The sequence below is a fragment of the Ammospiza caudacuta genome, chromosome 2 (genome assembly GCF_027887145.1).
Source record: "Ammospiza caudacuta isolate bAmmCau1 chromosome 2, bAmmCau1.pri, whole genome shotgun sequence".
Taxonomy (NCBI): domain Eukaryota; kingdom Metazoa; phylum Chordata; class Aves; order Passeriformes; family Passerellidae; genus Ammospiza; species Ammospiza caudacuta.
Window position 1 is genome coordinate 74,360,617 of NC_080594.1, and position 21,262 is coordinate 74,381,878.

Sequence of the window (21,262 nt, forward strand, 5' to 3'; positions counted from 1 at the left end):
AAGGTCATAGTTGTGCCTCTTGGGGTAGGGATGATTTAAATGACAATTTCCAGTATATTTAATGTCTTTCTGCTGAGAAGGACTTGAGAGTGCTTGTGGAGTTGAAGCTGGACGTGAACTAGCACTGTGCATCAGCAACCCAAAAAGCCAAACATCTCCTGGGCTTCATCCAAAGCAATGTGGGCAGCAGGGACATGGAGGAGAGACTCCACCTGCAGTCCTGCATCCAGCTCTTGGTCCTCAGCACAACAACACAGATCTCTTGGAGCGAGTCCAGAGGAGGCCTCCATCACAGGCCTGGAGCACCTCTCATGAGGAAAGGCTAAGAAAGTAGGAGTTGGGTTTTTCAACCTGGAGAAGAGAAGGCTCTGGGGTGACTTGACTGCAGTCTTTCAGCATCTTTTCAGGCCTATAAGAAGGCTGGAGTGAGACCTTTTACAAGAGTATGATATGATAAGGAGGGTGACTTTAAACTGAGAGTAGGTATAGATTAGATATTAGGAAGAAATTCTTTACTGTAAGGTAGGTGAGGCAGTGGGACAATGCAGTTGTAGATATGCCATTTCTGAAGTGTTCAAGTACAGGCTGGATGGGGCCACGAACAACCTGGTCTAGCAGAAAGTGTCCCTGCTCATGGTGGGGGTATATAAAACTGGATGATCTTTTAGATCCCTTCCAACCCAAACCATTCTTTGATTCTATGATTCTGTTTCTTGGAGTTTATTGACAAAAGTTACAACATTTTGAAAAAGCAAGGCATAGCTGTGCACAATTCCTTGCTCTCCTACATCCCAATGAGTATTTTATGCCCTTTCAATGAGAAAAAACACTTTCTTTTTACAGTAGTGATAAGCAGACATTTGATGTACATGTGTAGCATGGAGATGGAATTCACTTCTTTTTGCTCTATCTATTAATTCCATAACCTTTAGAGTATGATCATTACCCAGGCACCCTGGGCAGAATAGGACTGCTTCATTTACTTGGAATCCAGATGACTGCTTAATTTAGCATTGCATAGCTAAGAGCAAGCTCTAACCAGCATTGAAATTGCCTGTCTGTTTCTCTGTTGCTTTCTTTTTAAAGCCACAGGTAAAACTATGAATGATATATGGGAAAAAGTAAACCATCTTCGTGGAAATTAGTGTGTCATGTTTCAGATATGCATTTCAAAAATGCTGCGCTCCCCTTTGCATTGTGCATTGTAAGTAATTTCTTGGGGACAATGAGTAAACAGCCATAACATTTTGTGACAATTTGTAATTCTTTGAGTTGCAAAATTTTGAAAATGAAGTTGATCTTATACATTTCTAAGAACTAACTCGGGAGCAGAATATTCTTGCATTTGAAGAAAAAATGCAAGGAAAAAAAAAAATTACTTTTCCCCTCCTAGTTAATTTTTCACTTAATACTGAAGCAATTCATCCACATTGGTATCAACTGAATTGGTGAGGGCTACTTTTATTCTTTTTATTGGAATATGCTTAACAGAGACCTGCTATTTCAGGCATTTATTGTACCTCTTTTAACATTTCTCTGTGATTCCCTATTTTGATCCAGATTGAGGCCCGGTGGGGTAGATTAAAATCCTGAAGAGGTAATGTACAATTAAATTGACAAAAGAAGCCCTATAAAATGTCTTGTATGAAAAGGGCAGGAAAGGGCACTATTTCCTGTTGAACCTTTGTCACTTGGTATAAGTCATTAGATGCTAATTAGGATGAGGACATTAAGAATGATACACTGTGGCTGTTGTAATTCAGAGAGTGACTTCTTACTTTAAATTAAGAAATCCAGAGGACATTCCAATTCTGCTTTGCAGCAGTATATTCCAGTTAATGGCAAGTCCAATCATTTTAGATAATCATATATCAGCAGAAAATTCTGCAGCAGGCCTTTACATGTGTGTACACATGTAACATGAAGTTCTAAGACAAAAGTGAAGTACAAAGCAAGAACAGTACAGGCTATTTATGTAGGGGTAATTCTGGAGAAGGCAAGAGTATTAAAGGAGATATATGGGAAATCAGGAAAAAATCACACATTTAAATAGCTAATTATTCACAGTAGACTACCCTTTAAAGATAAACATTTTCTTACCAGCATCTGACAGTATCTTGTAAAATAAGAGATGCCTGTGTCTTCTTCAGCCTTTGAAGAAGCACAGAGACTTTGTGCTGAAGTTTGGGGTAGATCTCAGTAGTTTTTCTCTATTAATGGTTCTGATGAAGAACTGAGTATTTTCATACTGTTGTGTTACTGGAATACAGTTCCACACATTTAAGTGTACAGAATAAAATTTCTTATTCTGGTGTTATGGAATTTCAAGGAGTTTTGTAATTTAACTGAAAGATTTCATTATATTAAATTTACTCAAAGAAAACAGCTGTGATGAAGTAGAAATTAAAACTTGAGACCTGCATGTCTTTACAAAATTCTTACTGGTTTTGATTATTTTTTCCTAGAATCAAATAAAATTTGGTAAATTATTTAGTTTATCCAGGAGTTTGGTACACAAATTCTGCAACAGTCTCTCTATCTGCCATGTGGATAACTACTGTACCACAGATTTTCTTCATGACTCAGATGAGGTCAGCTTTGCAGCATCTCTTGCATTGTCAAAAATGGACATGACATTTTTAATAAAGACCTGCCAGTTCATAGACTTGTTCCACATTAGCTGGAAGAGCATTAAAAAAAAAAAAAAAATACACAAAGCACACAGTATGACTATATTTTTAATCTCTAGTACTTTGTATGGTATTTGCTTCATTCCCAACTCCTTTACCCTCTTCTCCTCTCTCTGAGCAGGGCAGGAGGATGAAGAAAGAGAGCCTGTGGTCATTCTGTAGCAGATTTTAAACCTCATATGACTGTTCTTGATATAAGAGATATTTTGTCAAGTTGCCACAAAACTGTGAAAAAAAAATTGAGAATAAATCGATATTCCTTGAAAGGTTATAAGTGGAAGATTTTGGTAGTTCCTATTCATCATCTTTGAATCACCGTTCACCAGATTATTCATAGTGCAATGAGATTTTGATATTTGAAAAGACAGCACTGAGTACTGAAGCATTTGTCTTTGCTACACTTTATATACATTCTTATAGACAGGAGCACACCAAATAATCTTGAGGGAAAAATAGCAGGTCACACAAATTGCTTGACATCAGAAACACATTTGAGATAGCTGTAGGATACTGTGGCTGAACATCTTTCAGGAGAGCCAGGGACACTTCATGAGTAGAGGACTTTGAGGTTGTGTCACTGCATAATGTGACAGTGGTCAGGAACATTCTCATCAGAGACTTCTCGACGTCACAATATGCAGCTTATATGAGATGCATTAACAAGCTGAATTCAATCAACATATTAAAAATAGTAAAAAAGATACTTATGACTACTATAAATTTTGGTGAAATGAAGTTTGCACTGAATGGCGGTTCCTAAAGTTACCTTGAATCTAGAAGTAACCTTGGAAGTTCTTCAGGAAATAAAGGATGAGTACTGATAGATTATCCAATTGTTATCAAATTTATTTAACACTTAACAGAATATGCCATTAGTAGTCTTGAAATCTCTCTATCATACCAAAGTTCCTTAAACTACAACATCAGCTTGTTGTAAAATCCCTAGACAAAATTTTTTGATTAATCTAATTTTTCCCCTAATTATATTCGCTGCTAATATTAGATGTTGCTGTTATTATCAGTGAAATACCTTATATTCTCATTCCTTGGCCCAATGTCTCCTCTCTGAGAGCAGAGGAAAACTTTGCTATATCTATAAAATCAGGAAATCTGCTAAGAAAATAAATGTTGCAAATAAATAAACACATATTTTTTTATAAAAAGGCAATAAAAAATTCCTGGACATCTCATCCAAAGCTTAGGTTATCTTTACACTGCTTATGCTCATTCTCCATCAACTGTGGTTTTGATTGCCCAGAGAAAAACTTTCTTGTTGCTCACTACATCAGATTCAAATTCAAAAAACCTGCTATCCCCTAAAATTGGGGAAAAAGTCAATATAATAGCGAGAAAAAGATATATTAACTGTTGGGGATATTTGCTACAAAGATAATTTTTTTTGGAAGCTAAATTGTTATATTGGAAAGATGCTATAGTACAATATTTACCTTGAGAAAAACAAAATAGGTAATTTAACCTTTACCTTTAAATTCACCAGTGCCTTTCAATGTCTATTACATGCTCTGATATTGACTGCAAAAGTCTAGCACATATTGCTTCCAAATATATATATATATATATATATATATATATATATATATATATATATATATATCACTATTCTGGAAAATGCTTGTCTTGAGATATAAGGGAAGATTCTAATTAAGATGGTCTTCTCTACATGAAAATATCTTAGACAATTTCCTACTTCAAAAATGTTTTTGTAAGCTTCTGCCTGCCCAGAAGTGCAAAAGCTGATATTTGTTTTCTGGTAGCAGACAAGGGAATCATGGGTTTTTGCAGATCAGAGAAGAATCATTAAAATTGCAATAGAAAAGCCACACAAAAAAAAAAAAAAAAAAAAAAAAACTCTAATGGGACATATGTTTATAGATTCAGTGTTCATTCAAATTTTGCAAATCTCTGTTGCAGGATCCTTAAGAGACTATTTCTACGGTGAAGAGCTCTTCCTAGAGCCTAATTCTTATCAGCTGTGATGATTATTTATGATTTGTTTCTCAATATTCCCTCATGAAAGGCACAGCTGGGAATAAAACTACTGTAAACCTGCAGCTCAAAAATGTTATTACTGTCATTGAAATTGTCAATACAAGGGAATTGGGGAGAAAAAGTCTCAGTAACTGAGACACTAGCAAAAACCTGGGTCTTCAAACAAGTAAATATTTGTTCCATTTAATTAAAATGTAATCTTTCTTTAACAACTGTGAATCAAATATTAAGAACATATACTAATTAATCAGTAAGTATGTGATAGACTTGTGGTTCTGATATCTGCAGTCTTTGTTGATTCTTATTTTCCAAGATCAGGAGAGCCGTACTCTGAGAGTCAGGTTGAATGAAGCTAAAAGCAAAGAGATTATCTTCTCTGGGACCCAAAGTCCAGTGTGTATCACCAGTATCTCTATACAATTCTCTGTATGTCGAGATCTGCCTAGCATGAAGAATGACTTGTTGCTTTCATAGGTTAAAAAATCTCATGGCTCTAGTTTTTGGGGTCTGGGTATTATCAGCTCATTCAGGTGTGTGTTTGCATCTGGGTGCTGGTCACTTGACTCCGTTTTAGAGCCACAAGATGAATACTATCTTCCTCTTATGTGACCATACCAAGTCATATTTAAATATATGCCTGGGTCAAAGGCAGACAGAATAATATCACAGTTAGGCCTGAACCACTGCTAATCATGATGAAACACTGATAACAGGAGAGAGTTAAGAGACTTCGTATTAGCTCTGCTGAGGCCAGGACTGGATCATGTGAATTTGCTTTGCCCAAATTTTTTTTAAGGCTTGTCTGACACTTAATTTTAATTTTAATTTTAATTTTAATTTTAATTTTAATTTTAATTTTAATTTTAATTTTAATTTTGTGTATAAACAGTTGTTTATTGACTACTAATGCATATCAGCTGCTTTATTTTCTAATTTGTACTAGAATTATAGAATACCAACCACTGTTAGACCAAAGCACCCTTCATAAGAAGAAGCTAGCTGTGGGCCAGTTAGACTTTAAAGATCATTTGCTTTAATCACAAACAGAACACAAGTTCTTCTTGCTCCATAGTAAAGAGGAAAGGGATATGAAATCAGGGCAGAAAATCCTGAGAAAACAGATGAATTGTAAGACTTGTCTAAACTCATTCTGAAAGTATATGTAAAGTTGTAGACATAAATAGAGGTTAGGCAGGTACTGAATTTCATTTCATGTGTAAATGCCAAGATAAATTCTTCGTCCTAAGCAAGACAGCAATGAATGCTTAGCTATAATTAATTACTGCAGGTTTTCTCTGACTATGGCTTGAGATAAAGTTACTGATTAATTGCATCACTGCAGTTCTGTCGAAAAGGCAGGTCTATAATTTAAAATAGTTAGCCAGGTTTCCTCAATTAAAAACCAGATATTTCCAGGAAGTATTTTGGTTAACTAATTTAAGGAGAAGAAACTGGGCACTGAATTATTTTTTTTTCCATTGATAGGTTATAGAGAGGGTTTACAGCAGTTGCTAAAAACATAAACCTTAAATACCTGTCTACGTGTTCACTGAATCTCACACCAAAGATTTCCAGTTTCCACAAAAAAAAAATTAAAAGATACTGTGTAATTTTTGGTATTAGCTTATTTTTGCAATCATTGTGTCTTCCATACAAAGCTTCTATGTATATGTTGCTCAACAAGTAAGCTAGAGTTTAAAAATAAATTTAATTTTATCTTGAAGGTAAATTATTGACTAGTCAGATAAACTTTCCACAGAAGTAGAGGTAAGGCTAGGGGCTAATAAATAAAAGGAACCATAGAACTTTGTTTTCAGGCAATTTCACCCCCTCTATCATAAACCTTATAGGGAAAATGTAACAGATATGATTGATATGACAAACAATTGCTTTCTGACCCACTAAGCAAATACATCTGTATAAAAAATAACTCATGCCAATAGTAGTGTCCAACTTATGGCCATTGTATTATTCTAAGAGTAAAGTAAAACACACTGGTGATAAAAAATATCATCTGAGTCTGACATGATAAAGGCAACAAAATCCAAATCCTGTCTGGAAAAACAAACAGAAAACAATAAAAGTTATATTGTGAGTTGATTGACTTCAGAAAATAAAACCCACAAAAACCGTATTCAATATCATACTGTTATTATACCCCTTTGACCTGCTATGCATTATATTTAAGTTATTGGTAATGCCTTAGTGCAAGTAGACTGACCACTTTCTTATCCCATGTTTGTAATTCACTTTTTCTATCAACTCTCTGTTCTATCTGTCTTCCAAAAAGCCCCTGAGATTCTCTTAGAATGATGAATGACAAGCCCAAAGCTGATCAGAGCTTAGTGGCCTGTGTGCAAAGCTCTTTTCTTTATCCTAGGTTTGATCAAAAAGAGATAAGAATTACATATTTTTCTCATATTTTTTCTTTATTTTTTTTTAACTCAAGGTCCAGCTTTAAAAAAATATCAACTAGAATTACATTTTCAAGACACAAACTATTTGGTTTTGCCAAATATTTTTTTTTTTCCATATCAAGATTTGCAATTTCTCCTTTAACCCTTTCAGACCCGGTTATTGTCAAACAGGTAGGGGTATTAGGATTGTAGGGACTGAGTGGTGCAGGAAGTCCAGGCCACCACCTGAATCCTTCATTAAACATTGATATGGACCCTCTTTTTCTCAGAAGAAGAAGGGAGACCTGCAGCCCTCTTCTGTGTATCTTTTTGTTCATTTCTCCCTTTGCATTTTGTCACCTATACTTCACAGAGCTCTTTAGTAGACTCTGTTTTGTTGCCCACCAGCTAAGGAAACATCTTCTTGCTCCTTTCTGAACGCTTCCATCTCAGTCAGTATCTATTTAAAGGCACGTGACACTTGAATTGAGAATAGATGTTGTTCCTCAGTGCAGCTCTTCTGCATAGATGAAATAAAGCATCCTGAAATACAGAATTTTGTAGGATGAGAAAATACGGTGTGAAAGTAACCAAAATCTATTTTCTCTGAATTTTCAGCACATTATTTATTTGTTCCTTGCTCAGTAAAAATAGAATGAAAAATGAGGAAAGCAACAAACACTGGAATCAGAACAGAAGATTTCAAAATAAAATAAATGCTTTTAAGTATGTAGCACAAAGAAGAAATTGCAGCAAATTAGTTCCAGTCATATGCTTTTACTTTCTTTGAAAACAGACAAAACTATTTTCAAAAATTAGACTTCAGGAGAACTCTAAATTTTTCCTTAGCACAGGCTACCTCAGTAACATCATGACATTTTTATTATAGACACATGACCCATGAATTACCTAATTCATACTTATTATTCTGATTGAAGGCATAATTTCTTCCTTGAGAGAATACTAATGAAGATGTTCATTCCAAGGATACTCTACCAAATCTGTTTGAAGTTTCAATTGAGATATTTCAGATCAATAGAACATAAAATGGCTATAGCTTTATTTTTATAAATGAATATATTTAGGAATAAGCATTATTGCAAGATGAGAGACAGGAGAAGTTTGAATAGCTACCCATTGCATTTGTTGAATGGATGTTAATGTTCCTGCATTTTTTTCTGCTTATATGCCTCAAAATTCATAAAATTACCCAGAAATCCTAGAAGTTATGAAAATTTACATCCTAATCCTAAAACCAACTCTTCATACATGACTTTTCTATACAGATGAAAATTTACATCCTAATCCTAAAACCAACTCTTCATACATGACTTTTCTATACAGATGAAAGTCAAGAAGCCACTTTTTAATTAAAAAATATTTTCTTCTCTACAGCTACTCATTTTTAATAGAAATAAAGGTATCTGTTTACTCTTGAAGTTTCCCACTGGAATCTTTCAGTCCATGCAGGTATTTTGGATATTCTAGAGAATTCTGAATGGTATTGGATGCTTTTATTTAAGGCTCCAAGCCTTACCTAACTCTTACTTATAATTCTATGTATAGACATATCCAGAACAGAACTCAAACCTTGCAATGAATTCATTAATTTATCTCCAGCAAATAAGCTTTGTGGCTTCTGAAATACTATGATTATGCTGTGGGTGATAGCCTTAGTCAATTTGAAACAGCATGAAAAGACTTCAAACAAGAAATTGAAATAATTTGAACTTGATGCTGCAAAACCCCCTCAAATTATGTAAAAAACTATACTACCTACAGACTTCTTCCTGAAGTCTTAACATGAAAATGTTCTTTTAATCATGCATGTTTGTCCTTTTTTAAAGGACATATCAGTATGATGATCCAAGTTATTAGAAGAGCAAAATCAAAATTTAAATGTGAAAATTAAAAAACGGTAATAGAAAGATCAAATTATGGCAACTGTATTAGCATCTAGTTATGACATTTCAATAGCTATAGCTATTCCTGGATGATATTTCATGAAGGTATTTTAGCATGCATTGGCTGATTCACAGTCATAGAATGGTTTTGGTTGGAAGGAACCTTAAATATCACCTAGTTCCAACCAGCCTGCCACAGGTAGGGATGCCATAGAATAGATCATCTTGCTCAGAAACTCATCCAATGTGGCCTCGAATACTTTCAGGGATGGGACTTCCACAGCTTCTCTGGGAACGTTTTCCAGTGCTTCACTATGCACTCAGTAAAGAATTTTCTCCTCAGTCAAATCTAAATCTCTTCTCTTTTAATTTAAAACAATTCCCCCTGGTCCTATCAATATCTGCCCATTTAAAAGTCCCTCTGCAGCTTTATTATAGGACCCCTTTAGATGCTGAACTGTTGCTGTAAGCTCACCCTGGTGCCTTCTGTTCTCCAGGATGAACAATCCTGAGTATCTCAGCCTGTCTTCGCAGGAGATAATTTTATTTGATCGTTAATAGGCTAACAGGTTTATCTAATAGTTTCAGCAAAGTCCTTGGAGCGCAGCAGCCGGGCCATCTGCTTAGAACAAGATGACCTGTTACTTAACTTGAAATTTATGCAAATTCAATAAAACGAATGCATCTCAAAATTTTTAAATCTGTTTTTAGGCAGAACACTTTGCTGTTTGTTTGTTTTAAATTTACTTACTATAAGAGTAGTTATCCAACAAAAGATTTAATTAATTTAAATTTTAATCTTATAGTACTTCATTAAAATAATTAAAAGAGAAATAAATTTAATTAATGGGTGATCCTTTCCAGCTGCATGCTGGATCCTGGGGGTGTACTAATCTTAATTGGAAAGCCTGTTTTCCTTGATGTTATGCTGCATCTTCTTTTATGCAGAAATTCATCTAGCTGCTTTGTGATTACATTCCTCCTAAAGTTAAAGGTGGAAGCACAATGCATTTCTAAAACTGAGAAACACAGCAAAAAAGGAGGAAAATTCATTGTTATATTCAGCCCAAGAAAACTGAGAAGACAAACTAATGCTTTTAACCAATTTCCATCATTTCAGATATGTCATTTCAGAACTGAATGAGGGCAGACATGCAGCTTGATTATTCTGGCTTGTCTCACGGTGGCAACTTGAAAAGCATCAGTAACTGAATCTCAGAACTTTACATGAATATATACCAGAACATCATTTCTTAGAATGGTTTTGGTTATCTTGCTCTAGCAGTTCTAAATGTAAGTTTAATCTCTCTCTGTGTTGGAGGGAGAAAAGTTTAAAAATTACTGAGTTATCATGGATTTCTTCTTCATAAAAAATCAAATATCTTAGTTATAGACCCACTTCTTACCATAAATCACTTTATCAAGGGGGAAACATGAAAAATCCCTTCCTATATTACTGCTTAACTTCAGTTATGCCACATAAAGTATCTCACATCAAAATAGGGTAATTCCAGTGAGAAAGAGAGTAACAGAGTGCTCTGTTAGTTTCTGATCCAAGAATCCATTGTATAAACTGAATAAGTAAGGGAATATTGTTTTTCCATCTTTTTTTTTTCCTTTTGCTAAGCAGTTATAGACAATTTAATTCTACCATCAGAAAACCAAGCCAAAACTGCTGGCAACCAAGAAATGCCTTATTCAGACTTTTATCAAATCTTTCAAGAATTTTTTGTACACTTTGTTACTAAAAAGAGATAATTGAGGAAGTGGAATAATTTCATAATAGTACCTAACTTCTAACATATATGCTTTCTATAACATCTAATTATGAAGAAAAAAAAGATTCTTCAAAGTTATTGTTTGTTATTGTTTCTTCAAAGTTTACTGATGTTCTAAAGTAACATCTTTACTGAGTATTCAAATTAGGGGTGGGTTGATCTGGTATACAGGAATTTAGAGAAAAGAAGAAAGAGAAAAGATCATAGAGCAGTTTCTGGACCATTAGACTGTTCACTGACATTTCATAGTTTTTCAATGTTCTATTATGACATATAGAAACAACACAAAAGCTGTTATTGTCTCTCTAGTAAACAATGCCTTTTCCACATAGATTCCTTTCTAAATCACAGAAAATTAATATTCCTTTTAAGATATTAAAGGAAATACAGTTTCAAGTGTCCTATGCAAGAAAAGTAGATAAATGTGCAGAATGTGATCACACAAGTGTATATGAATCAGTGGGAAGTAGAGTGCATCAGAAAAGACAAGAAACAAATGAAAAGGAAAGGTTTCAATGGAATTCAGTAGAACATGTACTCTTTTGAACAGAATATTAGCTTGGCTGAAGCAAGTCACAGTAAATCAATTACTTAAATATAGGAAAAGAAGAAGAAGATTTAAGATACTCAGATGACTATATTAGTCTTAGAACTTATTTCTACCCACAGTTTTCTAAATTATAAATGAAAAATAGGTGATATAATTATTTTTGGTTCCCCTTCAACTCAAATATAAGTTTACTAAAATGGTAAACGAGTGAGTATATAACTATTTCATAAAATTGTGATGACATAACCAGGTACAATATGGGACTTCTCCACATGAGTATAAAGAGTGGGACTACCAAAAGAACAGAGACATGAGGTTACATGCAGAACCACACATATTACAGAAAAAGAAGGAACTGGATAATCCCAAGGAACTAGAAACAAGTAGGACACTATCCCAAATACACAAAATGACTGCCAAAATTGAGACAAATATTAACAGTATTAGGGACAGACCAGAATCCCTTTTTCTTGGGAGTGGGTAAAGAAGATAGCCTAATCAAGAACAAACAGAAAACATGGAGAAGAAAGAAATCTACTTCTGTTATGACTTGTTTTGTATGGAATTCTCAAGCCTAATCATTCTACGTGTAATCAGGAACTGTAGTCATCAGTACTAATTTTATGGCATGAATTCCATAGCATGGCTCACCCACAGCCAGTGTGGCCCAATCTTGTTAAAAACTGATGAATGCATAGTAAATACTGATATAGTGGATAGGTATCTTGTATGAATACATAGCAACATGATCTAGTGGAAAGTGTCCTTGTCCACGGCAGGGCAGTTGGAAATAAATGATCTTTAAGGTGTCTTCCAACACAGACCTTTCTATGATTTTAAAATTCTATATTGAATGAAATTGGTACATGAAGACAACCTTTTCACATGCCCAAGGTGTAAATGACAGGAAGCTTTTTCTCTGACATCCTAATGCCCAGATATTTTGAATTTTCAATATATCTTTATTCTTATTGCTACAGTATTTTCTGAAGGAGCAAAAGCATATAAAGACATGGGAGTGGAGCAGATGGGATAAAGGAAGTGGAAAAAGTCCTGATCTCTGTATAATTTATCAGAACTCGAGTTATCTTTTAGTTCTCTTAGCCGAAAACACCCCTCTACATTCCTAATGCCTGTAAGAGGAAGAATCTGGGCTATAATTTCTATGAAACTCTTGTAAAATGTCTTTTCTTTCTTTTTCAGTTTTGCTAGTTAACTTTTATTCAGTGTTTCTGTGTTTCTCCTGCCAAAGAGAATATTCCTTCCAGTTCTCTTTCCCATATATTGTGAAATACAGCTGATCACTTTAAATCCAAAAATTTTTGACACAAGCATTTATTTTCACAAGCCTCCCTCTTTTCACATCTCTTATCTGTACAACTACTTTTTTGCATGTTCTCAGTACTTATACTGTTGTTAGTGAAGTTATTGTTTTAAATAAAATTTAATCTCCAAACTGAACATCACAAATAACTCTCCTTGCCCAGTATTTTTTAAAACTCCAAAGAGCGGAAATGGAGAAGAGAAGAGAAGAGAAGAGAAGAGAAGAGAAGAGAAGAGAAGAGAAGAGAAGAGAAGAGAAGAGAAGAGAAGAGAAGAGAAGAGAAGAGAGGAACTATGATTATTTCTTAATTTTCAGAATTTATATTACTTATAAAACTTCCTTTTACATATTCTGCATATTCCTTTCATATTCTTTTTAGTTTCCTAGAAGAAAAAAAATGGACTGCATGGAAAACAGTTTTATTAGCTGATTTTTCTCTTTAGGAAAAAATCATTGGTCTTATTAGAATAAATTTTCTACAGCACAAAATGATTGTCTCTAGCTAGTCAATAAATGGAGTAATTTATTCTGGTTTTATAGTCCAAAACTCTTCAACTCCTCAGCTTAAAAAGTTTCACTTCTGATAAGAACACTAATATAGTACTTTCCAACTCTGATAAAAATGTTATTACAATGTTTTACAGTATTTTGCAAGATATGATCCTTAATTCTAACTCAAATATACTCTGAGCCTTATCAGACAGAGAAACCTAGTAATTAGAAAGGCAGAGGTCGAAGATAGGCACACTCAGAGTCTTAATTTAGAAGCTTCTTTATAGAAATTCAGAAATTACAGTATCACTGAAACAACAACAACAAAAAATTGGTTTTGACCTTATAAACTGACCAGAGAAACAAACAGGAAAAAAATTAGTGAATTTATATCTGGCTTACACTGCCAAAAAATAAATGGTTTTATAGCAGGCATACACTACCAAAACCATATATGCACTCCAGATTACAGACACATACATGGAATTGTCTGTTAACAACTGATCAGCTACTAGAGTATTTATTCAACTCCCTACACAGAGATATAAAATGAAATTTGAGATTCTGTAAGGTATCTGAGATGTGTCCATGATACTAGTATGTGACAAAGGACCTATTATATAAAACTTTGAATTTCTACAGGAGCTGCTGCAGGCTGAGATTTTCTCTAATGTTCTTATTACCCTTGGATGCCATGCTGAGAAAATGAACTGTGTCTATTCCGGATTTTTATACTGACTAATTTTTCTCTGAATACAGTGAAATCCTAGATTCTTACTCTTCATGTAAATGCTTGCATGAAGATGACTATACTCACATTAAAAATCCGATACAACTAAAAACATAGCGTTAATTAATTTCACCTAATTTTAACTAACTTATATCTAGGTATCTAACCTACTGGTGTGATTTAAGGATTTAATAATGTACTTATATATATTTAATATAATTCAATTGGCTGCAGTGTAGCTGAGATACCCAGAGGGGACCAGCAGATAAAAAATTTGTAAAAAAATTATATTCTTCTGCAGAGGCAGTTGGATCTCAGCCAGAACATCCCAGGAAATCCCAGGTGACAAAATTCCAAAACATAAGCAATAGATCAAGCTGCTATAGCTCCTTCATGCAGAATCTGCTGTGATAGTCACCTCTATATGGTGATGTACCCACTCCCAAAACAACTAGTACTTAAACAAGGATGTAATTAAGTTCATCTTATATAATTCCTTGAAAATAAAGAAGGCAAGTGGTGCTTTAAAAGAGTCATTGACTAGAGAGAGAGAGAGAGCCTAGAAGAAGGATAATTGCTGCTTAATGGCTACAGTTTGGTAAGTACATCCCACTTTAAAGTTTCGAAAAATGAATTCACCAATGCAAGTCAGTATTATATGCAAGTTGTAGAAAAAGTAAGGTGGAACTCTATGGGATGGACAGTCACTTCTCTGTCTATCCATCTGTGAAAAGACTGTCCACGACTGGAAAAATGCTCAACATCTGTCTGGTCTTTATGTGTACATAAAAGGTAAAATAAAGGCTAGAAAGGAAAAGCAGAACAGAACAGATGGCGTGATCAATGAAAAACTTTTGATGATTCTAGATATGGATTAAAGGATTCCTGAGTTTATGCAGACATTCTTGGAGGTTTTGCTTATTTGTGATGTTTTAAAATCCAGAGTATTAAAAGATGGATAGAATTATCCTTTATGAATTAACTTCTTCAAAATACCAATAAGTTAATATTTCTTTTATTAAGTTTGCTGTAAACACTATATGGATGCCTGACAGCATCTCGAAATTTAAACAATATTTCTTCAGGGTAAATCCACTTTCCTAATAACTTTCATTACTAACAATGCTGTATTTACTGCTGGATTGGATAACCCTAACCAACAAGTAGGCTAGAACAAAAAATAAATTCCCAAAGGTTATATGATATTACTTTCTGAGTTGTGGCTTTCAGAGGAAATTTCTTTGTATACAAAGCCTTAAGGAGTTTCAGCATTTCAAGTATCATATTTCTGTAGTGAATCATCACCTAGAGAAGATTCATTTTGCTTCAGGTTTGTCGTCTAAAATATGGGCATTTAATCTGAACTATGTAAGGGATCCTTCTATATTCACTCGTGATGGTTTTTGGTGTAGTTACTCTATTCTCAGTTAGCTGTGAATTACACCTTGAGCATGTGACATATCTTGTCAAACAATTCACAAATAAAGCTTTCATTCCCAAACTCCACTGCCAAAGAAAGGATCTATGTTGGTCATAACAGCAAGAGAAAGACTGAAAAAGATTAAATATATTGGAAAAAAGATTGCAGAGTATATCATACTGCTGTATATTTAATGGTTAAAAAAATTGATTCACATCTGTTGTGGAGAAAATATTCTTTTAAACATAGATTCCTTAGGATAGCCACAACCACAGGAAAGTCAGTGCAAGAAATTTAATTCTATTATAAATATTTATCTTCCTCCTGAGCAATTCCTATTAGCCATGCTTTGCTTTAGTATTTATGAATTCAACCCACCTAGATATTAATCTGCTTGATAGTGGTAATAACCTGTTTTGTAAAATCTGCGTGCCCTATAACCTGTTATCAAACAAAACCTTATTGCCAGAAGGGAATACAGTGATACAGTATGAAAGACTGTGATGATAGAAGAATTTGTGATGATCATTTACTCTTATACCCTGTAAATCGCAGATGATAAGATAAAGCTAATTAATTTCCACTTCATATCCCATGCTTCATGTAATTTATTTTTTAAAACAAACAAACATTTGTTCTCAATGCATAGTGTGCAGTTATGGGAAAAGCTAATTATTACCCTTGATAACTTGTTCCAATGGCTATTTGCTCCAACTCTGCTTTAGCATCTATTAATTTTCCCATTTTAGCTAGCTAATCAACATGAGCTTGCTTTAATTTGCTTAATTACAATTTGACTTTTTCCCCTCTAATTTCTGTCCATAAACTTTGTGCCACATTCGTCTTTTATCCACTTGGTTTTGCAAACAGCCTGTTACACCATACAAAGTCTAGGGAATTACAATATTTTAAGTACAAATCAGTAGAATTTCTTTCATTATTGTCCGGTTTAAATTCAGAAGAAAAAAAAAAAGTGTGGACAGGGATTAGCATCACATAGCATTAAATGTAGTTAAGGGATCATGCTTTCCATAATTAAGTACTAAAAGGTAAAAATATGACTGATATCATAACCAGCTGTGCTTGACACTCTCATCTGCTTGAGTAAATATCTATTTGGTAAATGCAATTTTGACTACAAATACAGAACAATGCTAAAAGTCCTATTTCTAAATCTCTGGTGACACTTTACTTACTTACTGAAAATAAACCTCATGTCACTGTTAGTCTTCATTGATATTTTAAAGCTTTTTCTTTGTTTCATATACTGGTATTACTTCCACCTATGTTGTTATATTTGACTGGGTTTGAGGGGATTTGATACTTGTGTATGACAATTAAATGTTCCTGTTTGGTACTCAAGTGAGGATTTGACTAGACAAGTTAATAGATACAAGAGGCAAAGCTGGCAAAAGTTGATAATCCTTTTTAGTTGCTTACGAAAAAGAAAAGGACTGGTAAACAAAGAAGGAAACAAGTACTTAAAAGTAGGGGAAAAAAAGATTATGGACCCAAACTCAATTCACTGTTAGGTCATTTGATTCTCCAGAAACAATAATCATAAAAAATCCCACATTCAGTCACTCACTAATGTCTTGGAACAGAGAGGAAAAAGTAATCTAGAGATAACTAGGCACAGCTGAAGAAAATTAAACTGTTTTCTTAGTCATAGCTTGGCTAGCACTTTTTTAAAATGGCAAGGGGCAGGGGAGGGAAGTAGACTTTTTGGATGAATCCAGAGTAATTTCTTGCACAAATTCAGGATGATGAGGAGCAACACCAACTGGTAGGGTTCAGTGTGGCCATTAGATCAAAAAAATACAGAATTGAATGATATCCTGGTGAGCCCTATAGTTTGGGGAAAGAGATGTAAAGTACCAAGGCACCTCAGTCCTTACCTAATGGGGTGTCTGTGTAAGAAAATAAATTTTGAAATAAATTTTAACTCTTTCTGCATACTGCATGAAAATGTTTTATTTGATGCCATTCCCCCCAAATTATTCATACAGTATGTCTCCTTTAAAGTAAAGAAATAAAACATTTTCCATATATTAGTGCAAGTTCCAAGAAGACAGTTATTGCTTCAATAATAGCAGGGAAAATTCAAAGAAAACTATAAATTTCTTTGAATGACAGTCTTGTGAAGAAGGTGTATATTTCATCTATCTACAAGTTGATAATGACAAAGTAATTAAGGGTTTACTCATCTTATTCTCCAGTTATTTGCTGTCTTGAAGCTGGCATCCTTTAACACTGCTAAATATTGTGTTAGAACCTTAATTCATAAGAATTCAAGACAATTTATTTCAGAGTTGTTACAAATATCTAATGCTATTTTTATACCTAATTCCACAGACAATTCCTGATTGCTTCTTCCTTTAGAAAAAGATTTTAGCATGAGTTATTTTTTCCCTAGTGCTTTAGCAGAAATTAAAAAGTTTTGAAAAATTAGGACAATCATGTAGAATACCATTAGCCAGCATGAGAGACAGTTATAACTTTTAATCTAACCTTGAACATAACAGAGCATGAAATATTATATGACAATATATGAATATTAGAATAGAAGCACTAATTCCTTTCTCTCACCTCTTCAAAAAATCTCATGCAGATACAAATTAATTGTATTTCAATAGACCTAGCTGAATAGTTTTTGAATATTAAATTAATACAAGAATGATGTTTTTTCACTTATTTAAAGTAATATACCATGACTCCAATGAAATTTTGTTTGGAATCAAATCTATTTTTAGTAGCAATCATTACCATCAAAACCAATTTATTTTGGGAAGCCAGATTTGGGAATTGGTTAATTTTTTTTTAAGCATATAACATCTGACAATGTATTTCTTTGCCAACTGGCAAGAAAATGTAAAAAAAAAAGCATTTGAATATTTATAATGTATATAAAATTTATGACAATTAAGCAACTTCTATTAATAATAATGAATAAAACACTTTAGGCTGAAATTTTAAAAGAAATTCAATAAGACAAAATATTAAGAAAGGAAGTACACAAGAAAGCCAATCTCTATCACCTAAGCAATCAGAAATTTATGCAACAACAACCAACACTGGCCATAGAAAATTATCGATTTGTCTTTGAGAGGTCAGTGTCTCAATAAATTCTGTATCTATATCTGCTCTAGGAGCTACTGGATACTAAGTTGTCCTTTTGACATCCTTTTGCTCAGAGAAATGGGCTATCAGGATTGAAATAAATAAGAAATTCATAGGTGAAGTATTGTTTAAAAAGTCTCTTAAGAATCATCAATTCTGTATTTGAATTTCAGTTTCCCCAAGACAAAAAATTGTGGGATGAAATTTAGATATACTGCTAGACTATATTGATTGAATAGCATCAGTTTAAATGACAAAAAACGTATCAGTGCCCTAAGTTTTTGGCAGAAAAACTTTTGGTGGTGAAAAAAAATTAATACTACAAAAGTGAAAAAAAAAGACCACATTGAAATTGTTACATGCAGACTTCGGTTAATTTTAATTTATAATGACCTTAAAATAATCAAATCATTACTAGATCTGCCTGTTATATGGAATCTTTTGCAGTATTTAGTCTGTTTTTTCTTCAGAGTTATTCATATTACTTGTGGGAATTATTATCATTTTCTTTTATAATGTACATTCCCTGGAAATAACTTCCTTTCTGTTTAATTAAATAAACATGCTCAAGTCATCTCACTTCCAGCATAGTTGCACCTCAAGAGATTGTGCACTGAGGTGCATAATCCTTTGCCATCTTTTGCTGCATTCACTCAAGAAAAAATGAAAGATGGTTCAACTCATTTATTCACCAGGGAGAAACAGGCACTATTATGGTGTTTTACCTTCTTATCAACAAATAAAATTATTAAGGATGATAATCAGATACAAAAAAAGCCAGGAATTTATAACATACATACTTTTGCAAACAGAAAATTTTGGGTTTGCTTTGATCCAAGTAAATATTACCATTTATTACAAGTATTTTAGGATATTCCTTGCTATACTGACATTATATTGTGATTTACAGTGGTATCGCTGCTCAAGATTTGTCTTTGCTTTTGCACTCATGCTGCGATGATCCATGGAACACATTCTCTAAGGATGTCATATCACTCCAAATCAATTTCCGATGTTCTAAGTAATATTAAATTAATCAAGATTAAAAAATAATATTTCAAAGTATAATACTTATTTTTAATTATAAAAAAATTGCAAATTTCTCTTTTAGGAATAATGAGCACGATTAAACAAAATTTATAAAACCACGTGCCAAATCCAGAAATATAAAAAATGGTTTTTCAACACAGAAAAAATGTTTGTGGAAAGTAATTGTTTAAAAATTTTGTATCTACACTTATATTTGCTACAAGTATTATTTGAAATGTTAATTGTCTTTAACTGCCTTATTCATAATGGAAAAATTTAATTCTTTCCCCTACCAATTACAAGAGTGATTGTTTTTCTAAGTTCTAACCTTCAGAAACAGAAAAATGTGTGTCTGCAAACGTTTAAGACTGTGACACTAAATATAATTAAATTTAAAAATATTTCTAAAGAAATTAAGGAGTATTTTCTTGGGAAATAAATTCTATGACAACTGATGAAAATGAGGAACAATTGCAAAACTGTTTTCATATTACTACATATTGCATGCAAGTCGCCCACTTCCAAAAGGATTTACTATGTACGGATAAACATCAGCAGTGAAATCTGTATTTCCTAAAGTAGCAATGTAAAACATTGAAAGCCTGTTCTAAAACGTAGCTGAGTTCTTTACTCAATGTAAATTAAAAGAATTAATTTAAGGACTAATTAAAGGATTAATTTAAGAACGAGACATGTAAGATGACTTGTGCTTAGCTTAACATCTGCAGATATCTATATTTTTCCTGTATATTAGGAGGGATTCTTGCTACTCAGATTTCTAATTTTTTGAGATAATGAAATTTATCAATGTTTATGATAATTAAAAAATAAAAACAACAAACAACAAACAGAAGCAAAATTTAAAAGCAGCATCAAAAAAAGTTTATGCTTCCAATCAATGCTGTTTCTATGCAAACAATTTGATCTGTTAAGGTGAAATATTTTCTATAAAGAATAATATATGAAACAAAATGTTCAACATCATGAGAGCTGCATGCTCACTGTGCTTCAGTTTTTTTCTCTTCATTGTGGGCTATTCACTAAATTACTAATTTAACTATGCAAATCATTGGGCTTAGATTTCAATAGAAAGTCTTCCAAGATGGTTTTCAAGTACAAAAGAACAGCAGCTTTAACCATGATGCTGTCTATATTTTACTGAAACCTCAACCAGCATTCACCACCACTCCTGTATCAAGGTACTTTCTACACACCTATTTTTCATCTCTGTTTTCACTCATTCCATCTGCCCAGTGTATTACTTTCTCTATAAAACTGACTTGACTTTCAATCCACATTCTACCTCACCTTTGGCACCTTGTTCTCACCTTCTCACCAGATGTTTCTTCTAGTATTAACCAATGTCCACATTATTATTATTATTATTCTGGGATCAGATCTTAAACTTATTGTTGATGGTACATTGTAAATTACTGTAATTATCATAAAGTATTGAAAAGTTTTGAAGACATGCCTGCTAATCACACTCCTTTATATTCTCCCCTTTTTTTCTTGCCTCCTTCACTACATATCACTGAATTGAATTCGTTTGTAACTACCATTTCTTCATTTTATATTAAGAATATTGCAACCTTTCCCTAATTCTATGTATGATCTTATATGTCTCTCCTATAAAAATTAATGCAACCATTGAGAAAAGTCCAGACAGAAATTAATATGGACTGTCAATAAATAGTCTAAAACCAGCTATATAAGAAAAGTAATCTGAGATACATATATAGGTTCTAGCTGTAAGTAATACAGAAAGATTAATGTCTTCAAAGAATGTCAATTTCTCTACTGCTGTTGCCTGGATTTT